The sequence below is a fragment of the Cibotium barometz genome, chromosome 7 (genome assembly GCF_041138505.1).
Source record: "Cibotium barometz isolate CiBa-2024 chromosome 7, ASM4113850v1, whole genome shotgun sequence".
NCBI classification, from domain to species: domain Eukaryota; kingdom Viridiplantae; phylum Streptophyta; class Polypodiopsida; order Cyatheales; family Cibotiaceae; genus Cibotium; species Cibotium barometz.
The window spans coordinates 61,906,645-61,931,412 of record NC_141052.1 but is presented as its reverse complement, the minus strand read 5'-3'; positions in this window follow the sequence as shown (position 1 = coordinate 61,931,412).

Genomic DNA, 24,768 nt, shown 5'->3' with positions numbered 1-24,768 from the left:
CTATGGCAGCATGTGAGGTAGCTTGGTTGAGAAAGCTACTTGGAGATTTGGGTCTATCAGTGGATAGACAAGTTGTCATTTTCTGTGACAACATTAGCAGTATACAGTTGGCCAGGAACCCAGTCTTTCATGCTCGTACGAAGCACATAGAGGTCCACTACCACTTCGTCAGAGAGAAGGTCTTGGCAGGAGACCTTGACCTTGTTTATGTCAGCACAGAGGATCAGGTAGCTGACATCTTCACCAAAGCATTGGGTACAGAGAAGCTCCGCAGATTCAGGGCTTCGCTTGGTGTACATGAGATGGAGTTGAGCTCGAGGGGGAGTGTTGAGATATCGAGCTCTAGTGAGGCGGTGGACACTGATGACCCGCCTGGGGGATAGGCCCCGCACTTACACCACTGGCATGGTTGGTGAGATCTTGGGTGATATGCGGCCAGTGGGATGACAGGCTGTGTGACAGCCACTCTAGAGACTGGCATAGTTATAGCGCCAGCTCATTTAGTCGGGTTCACACTATAGAGAACCCGTGTATGTATTTGGTTGAGTACCTTTCATATGGTGTGTACTCTTATTCTTGTATATGGTGTGTTGAGTGTTGAGTAGAGAAGAAGAAGATTTTCAGCCTCTCACCTTGTGTGTTCTCTATTAGGGTTTTGTGAGTGTGTGTGTGTGCTTGCAAGAGCTCAAGCTCTCTTCCCCCCTGCATCTTTTCAGTACTTTCCAGTGGTTGGATTGACAACAGCGCTTCCAACTAATTCGGTATTTCTTACAATTTTTAGACGAGCAAGGGTGAACTTTCTTCTTTCATTGTATCCATGAAAAGTTCGAAACTATCAAATACTTATCATAGCACCACATTTGAAGACACTCAGAATTAATACATCTGAGATCTTCATTTTTTGAGAATTACACATCTGATGCCTTGGGATTGACACATCCAAATATTATCAGGATTAACATGTCTGAGATGATCAGTTTTCTGAAAATTACATATCTAGTATCTTAGGATTAACACATCTAATAGCATGATCCTCTGGGAATTACACATCTGAAGTTATGGGTTCAAGATCTTGGATGATCATCCTAGTGTAAAGCATCCAATGGATGGCATTTATACATCAACTATTCAAACCTTAATGGAGTTATAATCTTAATAATTTATGATATGCGAATTAATGAGATATATCCTAAAAATTTCTCTAAACAAAGTTTCGGTGTATCCTTCTAGTCATTCAGTCTCTCATTATTTTCTTAATTTGATCACCCTATGTTTTTCCTCAAAAGATTTCCTCCCTAATCTTATTTCTCAAATTTATTGTACAAATATCTTATGTGTGCACCCCCAAGACACAAGCACAATTTTGTAGCATGATTGTCTCAGCATGTGAGGATATTCAAACCACTTCTATGGCCAGTAGAGATGATTGATTCATCCTCATATGACAAACAATCACTTACTTTAATCCCTTGATAGTTAACCTTTGCTTTAATACCAATTGAAAGGTTCCCCCTTCCAAAATAGGAGAAACACTTAAGATAGTCTACTAAGTCTTAACTTGGAGAAAATTTCATACTAGTCGACACCTTGACCATGCAGAGATTCAAGGATATGATTTGTAGGTAAGACCTAGTCCTATCTTGCAGGGGAAATGTGGTCTTATAAAAATCAAATCACCTATAGGGTAATTGATCATAATTTAGGCAACTACTAATCTTGATTCCTAGAGAACACTTTTTTCCTCATCCATGCAAGGCATAGCCGTTGGCCTAGTCTTCTAGAATAGAGTTGCCCGAGAACTTATTTATCTAGCGTAGGGCTTTCACTTAATTTGTTGGAAAGCTACCCAACTAATTGGGTCCACCCATGTGTAGGATAGTGCCATTGAGGCATTCCAAGGCCTATGGCAAAGTAGCCTTCTCTTGCAGGGCTATGGCAAAGTAGCCTTCTCTTGCAGGGCTATGACATACTATTCTTTCTTTAAAAGAAAACTATGGAGTTGTGGTCTCTTCCTCCGAAATACCATAGAAATATAGGCTTCTATTATAAAAGATTAGATAAGAATAAAGGGATATATGCATGTCAAGGTCTAGAATCACCTTTGTAGCTACTAGCTGCATTTTTACAGTTTTCCTGTGTAGAGACCTTGACAGAACCAGCGAATTGTCTCGGCCATAACTCTCTGATAAAAACTCAGAATATGGTCATGTAACCACTCAAAAGAACTGGAATGCATCTAGTCTACAAGCTAGTGTAGGTAGAATAGCCGAAAATGTTTGTATATAGTCACAAATGCGCCATCTTTAGAAACGCATTGCCTTTTCACATTTTTAGTATGCATGTACTCTAAATATGTAAAAGTACTCTAAATATGACCTCGTATCACCTAAATTTGAATTTCTATTTTTTTAGATACTTATCTCTTAATAGAACTGTTCTTGTCTTCTTATTTCTTTTAGGTTTTTTTTTTAGCTAATATTTTTACTCTATCACTTTCCTAATGTTTCTAGCCTTATTTTCTCACTCTTCTCTAAGTGCACTCTCTTTCCTTCTTGAAATCTATATTAAAAGAGACACATACATGGCTTGGGAGGGACCTTACACCAAGAATCATGAAATGACTAATGTCAAAAGATGTAAAGGTGTCAAAAAGGTATAAAGGGTACAATGATAGTCCATGAGCCCCCTTTTATGCTTGAGCCCATGACCAAGGTTCTATACCTAAACTAAAAGGTGTTGCTTCATTACACGTTACCACCCAAGAACTTCAATAGGCCATTAGAGCGAGACCATCATGGGACACACACTCCCACACGACTCGCAAGCTCGATGGATTCCCTCGGCCAGTATGATATGTCTTTCGAGACAATTCAAACACCCACTAGCTAAAGTATGTTAGGAATATTGAAGCACATGACCACTTCATTGATATATATGGCAAAAGGAGTTCACCACCAATAGCTCCCTTCTTGTAAGATTCCTCCCTCTAGCTTTTGAGGTGTACAGGTGTAAGAACCTCCCCTTTTGATCTTATAATTATTCCCCTCTCTGAAATAAAAGAAAGATCCTGTTTTACCCTATTTTGGCCTAGAGAGAGAAAATTTCTAGAGGAAGGTAATTCAAAATTGAGATATTTTTGGATAAAAAAATCCTCCTAGTGTTTAAAATGAATTCCCCAACAAAAATTCAAAAGAACTTTCCAATGTGCAATTGGAATTAATTGAAAATAGGTAAAAAGGACCTTATCCTCTCTTGAGGGTCCAGATTTTCTGACCATTTTGGATTAAGGTTCCTATGGACCAATAAGATTAATCCAAATGTAGGGAGGAGATAAATTAAAGAATAAAAGAAAATCCCCCAAAAATGAGTAAATACTCACAAAAGATGAAGAGTTGACTAAGGACAAGCTACATACATACATCCACATCTACATACATACATCCATACATCCACATCTACTTACATACATCCATTTTCACATCCTCATTCATACATACACATCCACATACATACATACACATCCGTATCTACATCCATACATCCACATCCACACCAACATTCACATTCATACATATACATCTACATGTATACATCCACATCACATTCATACAACCATATTACATCCATTCTCGTCCTAACACATCCCATATACATTTTAACACATCCTAACTCATCTTAACACATTCTATCACATTCATACATATACATCTACATGTATACATCCACATCACATTCATACAACCATATTACATCCATTCTCGTCCTAACACATCCCATATACATCTTAACACATCCTAACTCATCTTAACACATTCTATCACATCTCATACACATCTTATCACATCTTTTTACATCTCATACACCTCTTATCACATCCTATCACTTTCCATATGCATCTTATCAAATCTTATCACATCTCATACACCTCTTATCACATCTTATCACATTTCATATCTTTTTTAAGAGAATTCTTATATTTGATATAAGATTTCTCTACACATTTATTTATGCATAAATTCCATTTAAGAAGACTAACACTTCGAAATTAAAATCAATCTTTTATGCATCTTCTTATGCATAAATTCAATTTGGTAGGAATTACACTTTTAGAATAAAAGAATTTCTCTTATGCATCTAAGTTATGCATAAAATCCATTTATGAGAAAAATCACACTTTTAGTATAAAAAGAATATCTTTTATGCATACCTCTATGCATGAAATCCAATATGATAAAAGTAACACTCTTACAATAAAATAATCAACTTTTATGCATACCTCTATGCATGAAATTCAATTATGATAAAAGCCACACTTTTATAATAAAATAATCAACCTTTATGCATACCTCTATGCATGAAATTCAATATAATAAAAGACACACTTTTATAATAAGATAATCAACTTTTATGCATACCTTTATGCATGAAATTCAAATATGATAAAAGTAACACTTTTGATATAAAAATTTATCCTTTATGTATACTTCTATGCATGAAAATAAAAATTGATAAAAATAACACTTTTGATATAAAAATTTATCCATTATGCATACTTCTATGCATGAAAATAAAAATGGTAAAAGTAACACTTTTGATATAAAAATTTAACCATTATGCATACTTCTATGCATGAAATAAAAATGGTAAAAATTACGCTTTTGATATAAAAATTTATCCTTTATGCATGATATTAAAATTCAATTTCTCCATGATTATAATGAAATTCTTTCAATTAATCTAGGATGATAATTCCTAGAATATGGTAGGAAGTCCTCTTTTTATGTTTTGAATGAAATTATTTTATGCATAATTTTTATAAAAATTTTGCCATAGCTCCGCTGCTATGACTGATAAATCTCAATTTTTCTAAGGGATAAAGCTTATCATTAAGAAAATAATTAAAATGATCTCTAATTGGATCATTAATCCATAATGGATTGAATCAAAAATATACATAAACTAAAAGCATAGAAAAAAGCCATTAATTTGGCCTCAAGCATAGCTTAATCTTGGGTTAAGGAAAAGCTTTATGAAAAGCTTGATTTGGATTGAGAATGGGTCATGAGTATGACCATTTCTTGAGTGAGAGAGAGAAATTACATAAAAACCATTAGAATTTAAACATAAATGGAAATTAACTTCAATAGCATTTATTAAATTATGTAACTCTTCACTACTATTCACCAATTAACTTCAATAGCATTGAAAAAACCATACCAAATAAGCTTCTCAAGCTTGAGAGGGGTTGACAAGAGAGAAACATTGAGAAATTATAGAAAAGATCAATATTCACTAATTAAATTATCTTACAAATTGCTTGATTCTTTGTTCATGGTAGAGGCCCCCAACCAATCAATTGGTGAAGTATGTTGATGGAGCCACCAATGGGGATTGAAGAAAGAGGGAAGCTCCAAAAACTAGTGAATTATTAATGAATTCATAGTTCTTGGCTTAAGTGGAGTAGAGTAACGATGCATAAACACTATATATTTTTCAACAAGGGGGAGGCTTCTATTTATAGGAAAAATTGAGATCCTAACCAAACAAACTGATTCTAGAATTTTCTAAATCAGTTTGGTCAATATTTGACCATTTTTAGGTCAGTTAAGCTAACTTTTTGGAACTAGACTTGAATGAGGAGAGAGGAGAGATGAAATATCTCAATTTTTATGAGTTTAAAACTCATTCAAGCATGTGAAATATGCACCTCCTTTAAAGAACTCCCCTTCCTTACATATGTGTCATAATGGAATCATTTTAATATTGCTCATAGTTTTTTACTAATAAACCTTGTACATTTTCAACTCTTCATCTTATGTGAAATATGCACCTCCTTTAAAGAACTCCCCTTCCTTACATATGTGTCATAATGGAATCATTTTAATATTGCTCATAGTTTTTTACTAATAAACCTTATACATTTTCAACTCTTCATCTTATGTGAGCATTTACTCATTTTTGGATACCCAAAATATCTCATATTTTTAATATTGCTCATAGTTTTTTACTAATAAACCTTGTACATTTTCAACTCTTCATCTTATGTGAGCATTTACTCATTTTTGGGTATCTTCTTTTACAAATTGGATTTATCTCCTCCCTACACATGGATTGATGCTATTGGCCCATAGGAACCTTAATTGGACCATAATCCAATTTGTTTTTAAAATCTAGACCCTTAGGCTAAGGTCCTTTATACCCATTTCCAATTAATTCCAATTGCACATTGGAAAGCTCTTTTTGAATTTCTGTTTCAGGGAAACTTATTTTAATAAGATGAGTTATTTTTCTATCCAAAAATATTCATAATCTGAATATTCTCTCTCTAGGTTAAAACAGTTAGAAACAAGGTCTTTATATTTCTGAAGAGGGATTGATTACAGGGGAAGATACTAGACATCAAAAGGGGGTTGGGGGAGGAATCTTACAGCATAGAAGTTGCCTAAGAGAGTTGAAATGGGAGTTTTGCAACATGGAGAGCATGCTCACATCAAAGAAGCTAAAAATGGAGATTTCATCAAGTATAAAGACTATGGAGTCTTTGTTTGCTGATAAGGAAGCTGCCAAGGAGACAAAGGTGTCTCAACAAGGTTGGTTTTGTGAGTTTTGCCTCATTAATTTTTGGTTTGAGCATGAAAAATTGCTCATAAGAAGGGTTGTTGATTTATGGGTAGAGGATGTCATGGTTCTTTGCATTTGGGCAAAGTGTAAGAGGTGCAATGGTTGTCTAAGCAGGGACATGGGTAATGTTGGGAAAGCAATTGGGGCTTTCAAAAGGTTTGCACCTTGGTTTCTTGAGAGAAACCAAAATGGAAAAGCACCCTTGAATGAATGCATGCATTGAAGGAAAAGCATACTGATTTGGAGCTCATGAAGGCCATGTCAATGGTCATGGAAGACCTCAACTTGGAGGTCTTGAAGAGGCTACGACTAGAAGGGACACTGAGAACAAAAGAGAGAAGAACAAGGTACTAGACCCTTATAGCATTAGAGGACAAGCTTAGTTGGTAGAAGCCATGACATTCAAAGTTGGGTATAGAAGATTGCAAAAAAGGGTGGCTATATGGAGTAGCCAAGGATCGTAGAGATGATTAAGAGCCTTGGGTAGCAAAATCGTAGCATAGATGGAGTCGTGTGGTGGGTCGTGTGGTGGGCAAGCCAAATATAGAGTTAACAAATCTGTCCGTGGAAGCAAGGAGAGCGTTGGTGACTTCAAGCAGTGCGACGCTAGAGCTACCAAAGAGGCATTGGTAGAAAATAACAACACTGGTGGTGTCCAAAGAGAACATTTAGATTGATACACACTGCAATAGCAAAAGACTGAATGAAGATTTCTGTGCAAACCTAAGTAGGCCCTTGAAGAACAGGTAGAGGAAAATATAGGGTGCAACTTGCAAGCATAGGAGTTGTTGCCAAGACCAACACAGGGAAGAGAACAAAGCAGTCAACTATAGATGAGGGAAGACATGCCAGCAAAGAAGGGGCTTCAACTGTGTATGTGTGGATAGCCTTTGAACAACAAGCGTGCAACAAAAGTAGAAAGCAGAAGCTCTTGGCTCTTGGCTTTGGCTTCATACATAGCTATGCGCAAAAAGAAAGGAGTAAAAAGAAGAAAAACTGGGCAGATTTGGCAGAGGCATGAAGTTGTAGAAGTTGGAGGAGCTATTGGAAGCTATGGCAATACTAAGTAGAAAAGTCCACGAAGAAGACGACTGAGACAAGGGGCCCTGCAAGTCATGTGGCGCACAGGGAAAGCATTACAAAAGCGATTTGGTGCCAACAACAAAATATTTTTTTGTTTTGTTTTTTTGTTTTTGACAAGATAAGGTTAACCCTTATAAGCCTTAAGGACTCATTCACACACCAAATTGTGTAACCTACTGTTCACATCCTTGAAGAGCATAGTGATTATCACTTGTGATTTTGTGATTATCTCTAGAGGTTGATCCACACACACAAAAATTTGTATTTCCTTAAAATACCAGGCAAATATTGGCTTTGGTGGGGCAAAAGCCATGGATGTTGATCATTCGTTTTGAGACGGGTGTCCTGCCCTTGCATAGCACAAAAAATGGTTTGTAAAATTCTCTCACACGGATTTCCTTGCCTAATGTCCACGGGTACTCAAAATGGTTTGTAACTGTGGTGTGCATTGAGTTGTGCATGCATAGGCATCGCACTTCATGGATTGGTTTCCACCCAAACATTTATGTTCGAAATGGACTCAGGGGTTCTGCTATGAGCGAGTCGATTCAAAATGGACTTCCTATCTAGATTGGCTAGGCACATGCACACACACTTGTTGAACACTGCAATTTGCATTGCAGGGGAGTGTAAAGATTGGCAATGCCAAATTGATGGGGTAAGAAGTGAGTTGACCAAATTGATTGGAGAGATTGTATGCACACACCCAAGTTTACATTGAGGAGGGGTGTTGAAATGTGTAATGTAAAATGAATGGGTTATTTGGTTGAGTGTGTGAAAGCACCCTAGAGGTGCAAGATATTGTGGCAAGATAAGAATGCCACATGTAATATTGAATGGCGTGTGAGTGTTGACCAAAAGAGTGGAAAAGAGAGTGCCACATGGATGATGACATGTAAAGTGGGATAAGGCTAGAGGGCCTATATCATTGCATGGTTCATTTGTAATAGTGCAATAGAATTGAGTGTTGAGTGTGTAATCTCTCTCTCTCTCTCTTATGGAGTTCTTAGTGCGGTATAATCCATCTTAATTATGTTACTTAATCATTATCTATATCACCATGACCAATCCCATTTTAGGATTGTTAACATGGTATCAGAGCTTGGGTGGGCTCTTGGTCATGGTGGCGAATATTTATGTATAGTTTTTCTTGGTTATGAGTTCTTTGATTAAGCATTTTTTTTTAGTTTATTATGGAAAGAAATTATGCACACTCATATTATCATTTGGATTTGCATTTGTGAGGATTTGAGAGAGATTTGGAGATGCCATTATCAAGTTTGAGAGGAGATTTGCAAAACAAGGAGGTTGCATAGAAGTTGCCCAAGAGAGTTACAAATGGGTGTTTTGCAACATGGAGAGCCTGCTCACATCAAAGAAGCTGAAAATGGAGATTTCAGCAAGTATAAAGACTATGGAGTCTTCGTTTGCTAAAGGTGTCTCAACAAGGTTGGTTTTGTGAGTTTTGCCTCATTAATTTTTGGTTTGAGCATGAAAAATTTCTCATCAGAAGGGTTGTTGATTTATGGGATGAGAGGATGTCATGGTTTTTTGCATTTGGGCAAAGAGTGTAAGAGGTGCAATGCTTGTCTAAGAAGGGACAAGCGGTTATGGGCTTGGAAGAAGTCCATGGTTGAGCACATTGGAAAGGGAAGATGCTCATTGGTATGCTCATCAAGTATGGGTAATGTTGGGAAAGCAATTGGGGCTTTCAAAAGGTTTGCACCTTGGTTTCTTGAGAGAAACCAAAATGGAAAAGCACCCTTGAATGGATGCATGCATTGAAGGAAAACAATGCTGATTTGGAGCACATGAAGGCCATGTTAATGGTCATGGAATACCTCAACTTGGAGGTCTTGAAGAGGCTATGACTACAAGGGACACTAAGAACAAAAGAGAGAAGAACAAGGTACTAGACCCTTATAGCGTTGGAGGACAAGCTTAGTTGGTAGAAGCCATGACATTCAAAGTCGGGAATAGAAGATTGCAAAAAGAGGGTGGCTATATGGAGTAGTCAAGGGTCGTAGAGAGAGAAGATAAGGAGTCTTGGGTAGCAAAATCGTAGCGTAGATGGAGTCGTATGGTGGGCAAGACAAATATAGAGTTAACAAATCTATCCGTGGAATCAAGGAGAGTGTTGGTGACTTCATGCAGTTGTTGGCAAGACGCTAGAGCTACCAAAAAGAGGCATTGGTAGAAAATAACAACACTGGTGGTGTCCAAAGAGAACACTTGGATTGATACACACTGCAATAGCGAAAGATTGCATGAAGATTTATGTGCAAACCTAAGTAGGCCCTTGAAGAACAGGTGGAGGAAAATATAGGGCACAACTTGCAAGCATAGGAATTGTTGCCAAGACCATCACAGGGAAGAGAACAAAGCAATCGATTGTGGACGAGGGAAGACATGCCAACAAAGAAGGGGCTTCAACCTTTGAACAACAAAAGCATGCAACAGAAGTAGAAAGCAGAAGCTCTTGGCTTTGGCTTCATACACAGCTATGCACGAAAAGAAAGGAGTAAAAAGAAGATTTGGCAGAGGCATGAAGTTGTAGAAGTTGGAGGAGCTATTGGAAGCTATGGCAATACTAAGTAGAAAAGTCCAGGAAGAAGACGATTGAGAGGGGGCCTAGCAAGTCGTGTGGCACACAAGGAAAGCTTTACAAAAGAAATTTGGTGCCAACAACAAAATATTTTTTTGTTTTTTGTTTTTGACAAGATAAGGTTAACCCTTATAAGCCTTAAGGACTCATTCACACACCAAATTGTGTAGCCTATTGTTCACATGCTTGAAGAGCATAGTGATTATCACTTGTGATTTTGTGATTATCTCTAGAGCTTGATCCACACACACAAAAATTTGTATTTCCTTAAAATACCAAGCAAATATTAGCTTTGGTGGCAAAAGCCATGGATGTTGATCATTCGTTTTGAGACGGGGTGTCCTGCCCTTGCATAGCACAAAAAAAAGTTTGTAAAATTCTCTCACCTAGATTTTTTGAGGGTTCCTTGCCTGAGTCCACGGGTACTCAAAATGGTATGTAATTGTGGTATGCATTGAGTTGTGAATGCATAGGCATCGCACTTCATGGGTTGGTTTCCACCCGAACATTTATGTTCAAAATGGACTCAGTTGTTCCGCTCTGTGAGGAGCGAGTCGGTTCAAAATGGACTTCGTGTCTAGATTGGCTAGGCACATGCACACACAGTTGTTGAACACTGCAATTTGCATTGCAAGGGAGTGTCGAGATTGGCAATGTTAAATTGATGGGGTAAGAAGTGAGTTGATCAAATTGATTGGAGAGATTGTATGCACACACCCAAGTTTACATTGAGGAGGGGTGTTGAAATGTGTAATGTAAAATGAATGGGTTATTTGGTTGAGTGTGTGGTGAAAGCACCCTAGAGGTGCAAGATATTGTGGCAAGATAAGAATGCCACATGTAATATTGAATGGTGTGTGAGTGTTGACCAAAAGAGTGGAAAAGGGAATGCCACATGGATGGTGACATGTAAAGTGGGATAAGGCTAGAGGGACTATATCATTGTATGGTTCATTTAGAATTAAGTGTTGAGTGTGCAATCTCTCTCTCTCTTATGGAGTTCTTAGTGTGGTATAATCCACCTTAATTATGTTAATCTATTTCTTTCACCATGATCAATCCCATTTTAGGATTTTTTAACAACTGCCATATCACCCCTCCCACCCAACCCTAGAAGAAGGCGATATTATTCTGCCATATCACCCCTCCCACCCAACCCTAGAAGAAGGCAATATTATTCTGCCGCCACCACTTGAGCGCGAGGAGGTCGACCCTCTGCTTAATCCTCTCAACTGGTGGGACCCCCTGGATTGCACGAAGTTTAAGCAAGTGATTCATATCCTTCTCAGTCACCAACTCCAAGATGCGCCCATCATCTGCATCACGGATCACATGGACATCCATGCCCTGCATCCATACATTGAGGCAAATCATTGACAATGGTAGCAAGAGAACCCCCCTAGTTAGTGCGGAGGATACCACTAGCCACCCACAAAGCTGCTTGCCCCATCAATTTCAAGCTCAAGGGGGCGAGCAGCCAACGTGGTGGCAACCCTTTCTTCTTAAGTAGTTCATCTAGGAGACGTATTACAAGGCACCATGACCCATTCGAATCAACCTAGAGTACCTACCAGTGGGCGTGGATCCTCGTCCACAAGGAGCAACAGAAGAACCCAAAGCTACAATTCAACTTTCCATGGTTCTCTCCTTCGATGATGTAGCAGCCATGCACTGAAGAGACAATGATCAAGCACTTCCCCATGAGTTCATCCACCACTATCAGACCCAGCCGTCGTGATAGCGCGATGATCAGATTCTTCAACTTGATCACCACGCTACTGGAGACCTTCCCATACTGGGACCAGCCATTATGATAGCTCCTCCGACGATTCAGCCATGCACTGAAGAAACAATGATCAAGAACTTCCACGAGCTCATCCACCACTATGATCATGTACTAGACTCAGCCGTCGTGATAGTGATGTGATCAGATTCTTCAACTTGATCATCACGCTACTGGAGACCTTCCCATACTAGGACCACTACCATAAAAGCACATAGGGCTTGGTCTTTGACATCAACAAAGGACCAACGCTCAAGAAAATTTTTGGATTTTATGAGCACATCATGTGGATGCCAGCCTGGCGCCTACATACTTTTAAAGATATGATGGAGAAAATATTTTGGACCCGCTACATAGTCTTCCATTAAGCACCCCCGACCCCTACCTCGCACCGCTGACTTTATCCACACACATATTCGATCTACTATCGATAGATCCGGCTAGCTCTGAGGGACAAAGCTGAATTAGGGAGGGGGCTATGTTAAACACTCTAGTTAACATTACTTTTCAAGCATGGCTATGTAACTGCGCAAGGTGCCTAATGTAAAAGAGAAATGGGATGACCAAGCTTACGGCTTGTGTAATGTCAGTCATAAGGAATAGTTGTACATAGAACTGGGAAGACTAGTTTTGGGCCCGCAATTGTAAATGGGAAGCTGGCCATTGTAACTCTATGAGCTCTTGTATATAAGACATTTGATGAAATATGAAAGGGGACAATCCCATTAGTCTCATTTGAGTCTTGTCTCTCTCTCTCTCTCTCTCACTCTCATGAGCTTGTGGTTGTATGCTTGCTTGTTGTGCTTACATGTTTGATTGTTTGTGTGTGCTTACATGTTTGATTGTTTGTGTGTGCTTCTAGGGATGGTGATGCTCTAGCCTCTCTCCTCTCCCCTCTCTTTGCTCTCCAAGTCCTCTTGCCTCATGCACGTAGCATGAGGTGAACGTTGAGCTTTCCGTAGCTCCCTCCTTCTTACTGTCTACCTGGTCATTGAATTGCTACTTGGGTGACACAAGTAGAGGTGGAGTGAGCCCCTAGCAGCTTTGAAAAGATGCAAGGGAGAAGAGAGCTTGAGCTCTTGCAAGCAGACACACTCACAAAACCCTAAAAGAGAACACACAAGGTGAGAGACTGAAAATCTTCTCCTTCTTCACACAACACTCAACCATGCTACTGGTGTAAGTGTGGGGCCTATCCCTCAGGCGGGTCATCACTGTCACCACCTACTTGAGCTCGATATCTCAACACTCCCTCTCGAGCTCAACTCCATCTCATGTACACCAAGTGAAGCCCTGAATCTGTGGAGCCTCTCTGTACCCAATGCTTTGGTGAAGATGTGAGCAACCTGATCCTGTGTGCTCACATAAACAAGGTCATCGTCTCCTGCCAAAACCTTCTCTCTAACAAAATGGTAGTGGACCTCTATATGCTTCGTGAAAGCATGAAAAATTGGGTTCTCGGCCAATTTTTCATGCTTCGTGCAAGCATAAAAAATTGGGTTCTCGGCCAACTGTATATTGCTAATGTTGTCACAGAAAATGACAACTTGTCTATCCCCACTGATAGACCCAAATCTGCAAAAACAAGTAGCTTTCTCAACCAAGCTACCTCACATGCTGCCATAGTAGCACCTCTATACTCGGCCTTTGTACTGGATAGAGCAACCGTAGGCTGCTTCTTGCTACTCCAAGTCAAAGCAGCACTCCCCAAAGAAAACATGAAGCCACTAGTAGGTCTTCTATCTGAGATTCTATCAGCCCAATCAGCATCTGTGTACCCATGTACACATATCTCTATCCCAGCTTCATAAAAAAGTCCACAATGCAAAGTAGACCTTACATACCTCAATATGCATCTCAATGCATCCAAATGTGGCTTCCGAGGAACCTGCATGAACTGACTCACCAACCCAAGAGCATAGCTCAAATCTAGCCTGGTGATGATCGTCATGTAGATCAAGCTTCCTACTATGCACCTATACATAGTAGGATCCTCCAAAATCTCTCCTGATTCTGCACTCAACTTACCATTTTGATCCAATGGCACTGAGATAGGCTTACAACCTATCATACCATACTTGGACAACATGTCCAAGCCATACCATCTCTGCAGTAATCCAATACCATGTGGTGACCTAATCACCTCAATGCCCAAGAAATACCTGAGCTCCCCCAGATCCTTCATCTCAAACTTCTGTCTAAGCAAGATCTTTACATCAAAGATCTTTGCATCATGGTCCCCCGTAATGATCAGGTCATCTACATAGATGACAACAAGCACAACCCCTCTATCACTGTGTCTCACATACAGCGAACGAAAAATCTGCATTAGCTACATGAAAGCCAATAGTGACAAGATATTCAGAAATATTGTCAGACCATGCTCTTGGTGCATGTTTTAAGCCATACAAGGCTTTCTTCAACTTGCAAACATGCTCAGGGTGACTCACATCCTCATAACTAGGTGGCTGCAACATATACACCTCTTCCTACAAATCCCCATGCAAGAATGCATTCTTTACATCGATCTGATGTAAAGACCATTCCTTTGATGTAGCCACTGCTATCACAACTCTCACTGTTGCCATCTTGGCAACTAGGCTGAAAGTTTCCTCATAATCAATGCCATATGTGTTAATATTCAAGCTCGATGTTAGCTTGTGCCAGTTGCACTATGTGCTGGCATGTTAGGTAGGAACATATGTGAGACATAAATGACCACGTCTAGCTGGTCATAGTGTGTGGACATTAGCTAGGGTTGGCTGTGTGTGAACACAACACATAGTGTGTGTTGTGTATTATGGATTATGGCTTTATGCATTGTTTGAGAAGGGAGATGGCTTCCCTCTATGGTTAGGGTTTGCAATATACATTAGGGTTTGCTTCTGTGCGTGTGTCTCCTCTCCCTCTACCTCTTTTTCATCATGGTATCAGAGCCTGGTGCTTTCTATTAGGGTTTATAGAGTGAGTGAGAGAAGAGGGAGAAGAAGCTATGAAGAAAAGCTGTGAAGCTTGCCATTGATGCTGTGAAGCTTGGAGCACACCAATTTCTATCAAATCTGAGAGCTTGGCCTACCGGGTAAGGACTTCTAAACACCCTTGAGCGGATTGCAGGTGATTCAAGCACAAACAAGGCAAATCAGGGTTGCCCAAAGCAAAAGAAAATTATGGTTTTTGCCATTGGAGCTTGAAAGCAGTGATGTATTGTGCAAATGGATGCAATCTCACAAAGGAACATGTATGTGACAAGGATTAATGTATTGGAAACTCATATGCAAACCCTAGAGTAAATCTGGAACAAGATTGATGCATTAAAATAAGAGAAAAATTCTGGTTTTGAAACCTCCTCCAAAATAGTGTGAGTATATGCTCAAAATTGAAGCGATTTGTGAAGGTTTTTGCATCAAATCAATGCATTGACTAGTTGGCAACCTACCTTAGGTCTTTGCTAAGGCTTATGAGCAATCATTAGTGTGTACAAACTCTTCAAAAGCCTCTACAAGCAGACGCTGCTGATCTCTGTAGGCCAGGAGTGCATTTTTTTGAAAATAATTCACAAGTTGAGGTCTTTTGATGCCAAATGTTGATGCCAAATGGATGATATGAATACATGGGAAGCTTAGCAATTGGCGAGTATATATTGAAGCAGAGAAGGTCTTTGCGAGTTGAACCTTGAGAAACATAAAGATTTGAGCTGATTAATGAAGGATTAGCAGAGCTTTTAACAATGATTAGTGAGATAATGAGTGATTAATCAACTAATTACTCACTCGTTATTCACAATTGGACTAATTCCTTTTACACAAAGTTAGTACACATCATTGCTAAGATAATGAATGCGTGGGCTCTCAATTTGGACAAGGATTAAAGAAATTAGAGCGGGATTAATACTGGTTTTACTGGTTTTTCTCAGAGAAGGGGATCTGACAAATTTGGTATGTACACACCTTGGTTGGTGTTGATATGCAACATTGAGCTTATTTAGGTGTCAATGCAAGTTATCCACACTTGATTGAACCACTACATTGCAATTTGAAGCCTTGGAAAGCGCGCCAAATCAAGGCACCTTGGAAAGCGCGCCAAATCAAGGCACCTTGGACTGCATATGCCAATTCATTTTGGATGCAATTAGTTTGATTTTCTACATCAAAAGTGAAGTTTGTTGAGTGCACCTAGTACAAATTGTGGGTGAAAAGTTGGATAGGAAGAACTTCCAGGCCTGGAAGTACAGGATCAAAAGATTTTTGAAGGGAAAAGGTTTTTGTTGGAACCTTGTTATAAGTGCAGAGCCAGAGCCGGAAGTACCCCGATAACCTACACAGCAACAAGTTGTAGCTCATAAGCAATGGTCAGAAAGAGCATACAAATTTTGCATTACTTGTCTATATGTATCTCGGATGCTATACTCATACATATACATGATGTTGAGAATCCCAAGGATGCATGGGATACATTGGTAAAGCTGTTTGATAGAGACACTAGTGCTGGCAACAAGTCTCAATTGAGACAACAGATTCATAATGTGAAACGAAAAGGAAGGAGAATCCATGATTATGTACAAGAGATAAAGAATATGCAGATGCATTGGCAACAATTGAGTGGGCAGTTTGACATGAAAGACTTGGGTGAATTGAGATATTTTCTTGGGATTAAAGTGATCAAAGACCATGCAGGTACATGGTTAGTGCAATGCCAATATGCATTGGATATGTTGGCAAAATATGGGATGACAGGGTGTAAGCCAATGAGTACACCTTTGGAGCAGAATGTAAAGCTGCGGGCTGATTTTGGTGAAGAGTTGGATGATCCATCTATGTATAGAAAAATGGTTGTTAGCACTTATTTACATGATTATCACATGCCTGGATCTCAGTTATGCTGTGGGGCTAGTAAGCCAATTTATGCAAAGCCCCAGAAAACCTCATTTGGATGCAGTGAGATGCATTATGCGATATGTAAAGACCACTGCACATTATGGTCTTCTTTATGAGCATGGTAGAGGCTTGGCTGTACATGGATACACAGACGCAGATTGGGTAGGTAGCTCATATGATAGGAGGTCTACTAGTGGTTATGCCTTTACATTTGGAAGTGCAATGGTGAGTTGGAGTAGCAAGAAGCAACCTACTGTTGCTTTATCTAGTACAGAGGCTGAATACAGGGGTGTAGCCATTGCTACATGTGAAGGAGTATGGTTAAAGAGTCTCTTGGTGGCTGATTTGGGTGAGCCTATTGATATCAAAGTTGTCATTCATTGTGACAACATGAGCAGCATACAGTTGGCCAAGAATCCAATTTTTCATGCGCGGACCAAAAACATAGAGGTCCACTATCATTTTGTCGGTGGTACAGTGGATTTGCAGTATGTGAAGAGACTGAAGAGCAGGTGGCCAACATCTTTACAAAGCTGCTTAGCAGGGAGAAGTTTGAGTAATTCCGTACTAGGTTGGGAGTACATGGTATAAGCTTGAGGGGGAGTGATGAGAGATTTGATAGCCCAAGCTCATCTACATCTTCATCTATGGCAGTACATCATGAGCTTGAGAGGGGCTATTGAGATTCAAGCTCGATGTCAGCTTGTGCTAGTTGCACTATGTGCTGGCATGTTAGGTAGGAACATGAGTGAGACATAAATGACCGTGTCCAGCTAGTCATAGTGTGTTGACATTAGCTAGGGTTAGCTGTGTGTGGACACAACACATAGTGTGTGTTGTGTATTATGGATTATGGCTTTATGCATTATGTGAGAAGGGAGATGGCTTCCCTCTATGGTTAGGGTTTGCAATATACATTAGGGTTTGCTTCTGTGTGTGTGTGTCTCCTCTCCCTCTATCTGTTTTTCATCAATATGTTTGCGCATATCCTTTGGCTCTACCAACCTAGCCTTGTACCTGCTTATGCTTCCATCATTGTTATGTTTTACTTTGTACACCCACTTGCATCATCCAATGGCTTTCTTGCCTTCAGGCAATTGCACTAAATCCCAAGTCTCATTTCCATATAGTGCATCCATCTCCTCATCCATAGCTTTCTCCCAACACACATTTCCAATAGCCTCATCAATGCATGTGGGCTCTACAACCTGTACAACTTTTGCCATGTATGCATAGAGATGTGCCACATAACCATCATAGGTAAACCTCTATACAGGATTCTTCACTCTCCCAGATCTTTGCAGCTTTGCATTCATGGCTTCCATAGCCTTCTTTACACCAGGTGTTCTAGCTGGTATCCCAAGATCCTCATCAAGGCTCATCTTTGAGCCACTAGACTCTCCATCAACATGAGAATGCCCTGCACAAATGTCAAGCATACTAAGGGGATCAATAACTTTCTCTTTGCCTTTATGTGATGTACTAATCACATTTGCAAGATAGGTATTATGATGCAGCCTGCCACTCCATGGTCTATCAAAACTGAACAATAAGGACTCTCCTAGTCCACTCAAAGACTGTGATTTCTGACTTGCATTCTGTGCAACCACATTTCCACTCACATCAGCCCCAACAGCTTCTTTTTTAGTAGCATACCAGCTACTCCTCTCATCAAAAACAATATCCCTTCTTCCCCTCAACTCACGTGTAGCAGGGTTATAACACTTGTATCCCTTTTGCTCAAGGGAATATCCAATAAACACACATTTTTCAGCTTTTGGATCCAGCTTAGTTCTCAACTCATTTGGCACATGCACATATGCAATGCATCCAAAGACTTTCAGATGAGACAAATCAGGTTTTTTGCCAGTAAACCTCTCCTCTCGAGTTACATCATGTATGGCTGTAGTTGGAGTCCTATTCCTGATGTAATCTGTGCTGTAAAAATAGCCTCAACCCAATAGCTATGCGGCATATTCTTCTCTCCCATCAATGCTCGCATAATCTCAACAATGTGCCTGTTTTTTCGCTTAGCAACTCCATTTTGTTGTGGAGTGTATCTGCACATGTAAACTGTCTCTGAATACCATTCTTCTTCAAAAATTCAGAGAACTCATTGGAGAAGTACTCTCCCCCTCCATCATTTGACCTTAGGCACTTTACATGTTTCCCTATTTGCTTTTCAACCATAACTCTGAGATTCTAAAAATGAGTGAACACCTCACTCTTCTCCTTCATGAAGTATACCCACACTTTCCTTGTGTGGTCATCAACAATAAATGTCACATAATACCTACAGCCTCCCATAGACATGGTCTTTGTAGGACCCCATAGATCTAAACGCACAACATCTAGTGCATTTCTGCTCACATTTCTATCACGTGGAGATACATGCTTTGTTTGCTTTCCAAACTGGAATGCTTCACATATTTTCTGCATACCTTCAACTTTAAACTTTGGCAGCCCTGTCACAATTCCTTTAGTTTACATAATGTCTGTGTCTGCACAACAATTCCTGAACCATTTGCAAACATCGCAGTACTCACTTCAGGTATGTTTACATTCAATGTAAACATTCTGCCCACTCTATTACCTTTTGCAACCAACCCGCACTTGTCTTTAAAGTCTTCAACATAACAACCATCAAGGTTAAACCACTGCTGCTGGGCCATAATTTTGATTACCTGTTTGGCCACCTCCTTGGCTGCGTCCACGGCCTCCTCTACCTCGTCCTCTTTAAAGTCTTCAACATAACAACCATCAAGGTTAAACCTCTGCTGCTAAACCACTGCTGCACTTGTCTTTAAAGTCTTCAACATAACAACCATCAAGGTTAAACCACTGCTGCTGGGCCATAATTTTGATTACCTGTTTGGCCACCTCCTTGGCTGCGTCCACGGCCTTCTCTACCTCGTCCTCTTCCTGAACTTGTGTAGAAGGCATGTTGCTCTGAACTGTTTTTGTTTTGTGAAGACTGTTGGTCTTCACCCAAGCTCTTCTCTTCTATAATCAACATAGATACCAAATCTATGAAATTGGGAATGTTTTTCCGAGTCTGCATAGATGTCTTGAACGCCTTGTATTGTGGTGGCTCGAGACCACGTAGAAAGACTTCCACCTTATCATCATCTATTGAAACGCCAATAGATGCAAGGGATTCCACAATACCCTTGATCTTCAATGCATAGTCATTCATAGACATACTCTCTTTCTCCACAGTATGAAGTTCATTCTTCAACTGTATCTTTCGTGCCTTGATATTCTTTCATAGAGTTTTACCAAGGTGTCCCAGGCCTCCTTAGGGGACTTACCCACAGTGCTCGAAATCGCCTACTTTCTAAAAAACGGAGGTCCTAACGTGCTTGAAACACGTTTTTGACCCAGAAAATGAAGTCCGATAGGATAGGAAAGTTACCCTATAGCTTTAGTCCCATGAAGAAAGCTCCTGAGGAATCAGAGATCGTTTGCCGGTGCCTCCCGTAGAGCTCCCGCGTGACAAGGATGTAGTCGTCAACACAAATAGGGAAGAGTAGATGAAGATCTTACCCTCGTACTGCTTCCTGTGCTTCTCGTGCTTACAGCTCAGCCCTTAGCATAAACCAGGCTCTGATACCATGAAAAGATGTAGGGGACAAGAGAGCTTGAGCTCTTGCAACAAGCACACACACACTCACAAAACCCTAAAAGAGAACACACAAAATGGGAGGCTGAAAATCTTCTCCTTCTTCACACAACACTCAACACACCATGATCTCACCAACCATGCCAGTGGTGTTAGTGTGGGTCCTATCCCCCAGGCGGGTCAGTGTCCACCGTCTCACTAGATGAGCTCGATATCTCAACAAGCTTCACATCTAGGAGTTAACTCTCATTAGGGTTGGCTAAGTGTAACTCTTCGGACTCAACCCTTGCAGCATGTTGTCTCTCTTATCTTCTCTCTTTCTCTCTCTTATGTGCAAGGTAGTCTGCTAGGTTTAACACACAAACACTATGATATAGGATGCCAACACTCCAGTAGTTGCATGACAAAACCTAGTGAAGATGTTTTACACAAACATAAAGGCAAGGAAGTTGCAGCAAAAATAGAAGAGTTGTATACAATAGAATATTACGGGAGCATTAGTTAGACCAAAAGGCATAACTAAAAACTCATAGTGCCCAAAAGATGTCCTAAATGCTGTTTTTGGCACATCTTTAATTCTAATTCTTACTTGATGATATCCAGACCTTAAATCTATCTTACTAAAATATTTAGCACCTTTGAGTTGATCAAACTTACTCATCTATCTTGGAAATATGAAATTTACTTTTTATTGTGATTAAATTCAATCCATGATAATCTATGCACAAGAGCATAGCCTTCCAGTGCATTAAAGATCAAGAGTCTTGTTGAATCCCTTGGATCTATCAATGTCTCAGTGGAAGATGATGACTTGGTGAGTGTCTATTTGAATGGGCTTGGCACACAATGAATAACAAGCCATTCAAGGCCTCTGTTGCTATAAGAAAGAATATTCCTAACTTTCAAGATTTGGTGTATATGTTACTCATAGAGGAGAAGTATTTGGGTGAAGATTATTCCTCCCACTAGAGCAAGAACACTTTAGAACAGGAATTCTACTCAAATTCAGGTAGAGGTAGAGGTAGAGGTAGAGGTAGAGGTAGAGGTAGAGGTAGAGGTCAAGGCCAAGGTGGTGGGCCATTTTGGAAATCAAAATTATGAACCTCAACAACCCAATGGATTGATAGGAAAACAAACACACATAGGTGCAAGAGGTCGATCTCAAAGGAAGGGGGAGCCAGAGAGGCAAAGGCAATTGGTAAAGATAACAATCAAGACTAGGTTCAAAGGATTTCTTTTACTATGGAAAACCACGTCATTTTGCAACAAAATGTTGTGAAGTAGAGTGACATAAAAATTGGCAAATTGCAATAACACAATTATGCATCGTCAAGAAATCAAGGTGAAGATAGATGTGAGCAGTTGCTTGTTGTGCAGCATATGATGTCGAATTCAGTGTGATGACTGTAGATGTATACACAAATGGTGATGATGTATGGTATGTGCATTCAAGGGCCTGTAACCACATGACTTGTCATGGTGGTGAGTGGTTTAGAGATGTCAATTTTTTTAAAAACCAAGTTGTCTAGAGATAGGGGATGACATGGCTCATCCTATTGCTCACATTAGGAATGTGCATTGGCTATGTAGGATGACAAGATGAGGTACTTGGATGATGTACTTCATGTCCCTAACATAACAAAGAATTTGGTTTCTATTGGGAAGATGGTTGACCAGGGTTTACAAGTACACTTTAACCCTGAGGGCTGCTATGTTTAGGACTTCAAAGACAAATTTCATTTGGTTGCAAAGGCAAAGGCCAAAAGAGTGGGTAGAATGTTTACTTTGGTGGATGTAAGCATGCATGAGGTAAAAGCTGCCATGTTTACACAAGGTGTAGGTGACCAAAAAGAAAAAAGGTCAGAATGAAGGGGGAGGGTACTTCTCCAGTGAGTTCAGTGAGTACTTGAGAAAGTATGAAATTCAAAGGAAATTCACATGGAGATACACTTCAAAGCAAAATGGTGTTGCTAAGAGGAAGAATAGGCAAATTGAAGAGGTGGCTCATGCATTGATGGTGGCTGAGAAGAACATGCCTCGCCATTATTGGGCTGAAGTAGACTACAATGAATAATGCATGGTGTGACTCTAGAGGAGAAATATACTGGTAGAAAACCATATTTGGCACACTTGAAGATATTTGTATGCATTACATATGTACACATTCTTGATGAGTGACGTAGTAAGCTTGGTCCAAATGCTAAAAAATGTTTGTTCATTGGTTAGTGCCTTGAGCAAAATAGGTACATATGTTATAACCATGTCACACACATGAGATGAGGGTGAGGAGGGATGTTGTCTTTGATGAGATGAGAAGTTGGTATGATGCTATAAAACACTCATTTGGGGTTGAAATACATGAGCATGCAGTGGATGAGTCTCTTGGTATGCTTATTTCAACAAGGCATTCATATGTTAATGAAGACTCTAGTGGCTCAGGGCAAAGCCTTGATGAGTTTAGGATTCTAGCTATTAGGACACCTGGTGTGCAAGGAAGGCTTACATGTCAAGGATACCAATCATAGATCCATAGGACCACATAAGTCGAATAGAGTGAAAAACCCTATTCAAAGATTGGTGTATGATGGTTAAGTAGCTCACCATTATGCATACATGGAAAAGGTTGCGCAGCAATCTTGCGAAGCCACTTCCATATGATAATCTAACGCCTATGGGAAAGGCGAAGGATTACAAGGAAGGGGGAGCTGCAGTGAAGTTTGACACTTTCAGTGGGGCCAAGGATAAATTGAAGGGGTTGAACCCACATGTTTTGACGATGTTTTTAGGCATGTGCATTGGGAGAAATCCATGGATGAAGAAATGCTTACAGTAGATACAAATAAGACATGAGAATTGGTGCCTTTACTTAATAGAAAAAAGGCTATTGGATATAAGTGGGTCTACAAAGTTAAGCATAACTCAAGCCCATGGATAGGGTGGTTTTCATTTGTATTGTGACAACATGAGTAGTATACAATTGGCTAGTAATCCAATCTATCATGCTAGGATGAAGCACATTGAGGTGCATTATCACTTTGTGTGAGGGAGAAGGTTCTAGAAAGCCCTGATGTAGATTTAGTGTATATCAACATATAGGATCAATTGGCTGACACCTTCATAGACATTGGGTACATAGAAGCTTCACAAGTTTAGGAGCTTACTTGGAGTGCAATTTGTTGAGTGGAGCTTGAGGGAAAGTATAAGATTCCTCCCTCCAGCTTTTTGAGGTGTGCAGGTGTAAGAACCTTCCCTTCTGATCTTATAATTATTTTCCTCTCGAAAATAAAAGAAAGATTTTGTTTTACCCTGTTCTGACCTAGAGAGAGAAAAATATCTAGAGAGAGATAGTCCAAAATTGAGATATTTTTAAATATAAAAATCCTACTAGTGTCTAAAATGAATTCCCGTGAAACAGAAATTCAAAAAGAACTTTCCAATGTGCAATTGGAATTAATTGGAAATGGGTATAAAGGACCTTAGCCTAAGGGTCTAGATTTTCAAAAATTTTTGGATTATGGTCCAATTAAGGTTCCTATGGGCCAATAAAATCAATCCATGTGTGGGGAGGAGATAAATCCAATTTGTAAAAGAAAAATACCCAAAAATGAGTAAATGCTCACATAAGATGAAGAGTTGACTATGTACAAGGATTATTAGTAAGAAACTATAAAACAATGAGATATTTTGGGTATATTGATTCCATTTTGACACATGTGTAAGGTAGGGGATTCCCTTCAAGGAGGCGCCTAATTCACATGCTTGAATGAGTTTTAAACTAAAAAATAATGTGATATTTTTATCTCTCCTCTCTCTTGGATCAAACCAAATCAAAAAGGACCAAACTAGGTCCAAATCTGGTCCAAATTCAACCAAACTGAAATAAGAAAATTCTAGAAATCACTTGGTCTTGGTTAGAGCCTCCCTCTCCTATAAATAGAACCTGAGTCCTTTGTAAAAAATAGGAGAATTATACTATACCAAAACTATGCTGAAATAATGATAATTTTTACTATTCTCTAAAATTCTCTCCAAATTGAAAAAATTGGAGCTTCCCTCTTTCTTCAATCTCCATTGGTGACTCCATCAATATACCAAACCAGTTGATTGGTTGGGGGCCTCTAACGTGATCAAAGAATCAAGCAATTTGTAATTTTGATCTTTTTTCATAATTTCTCAATGT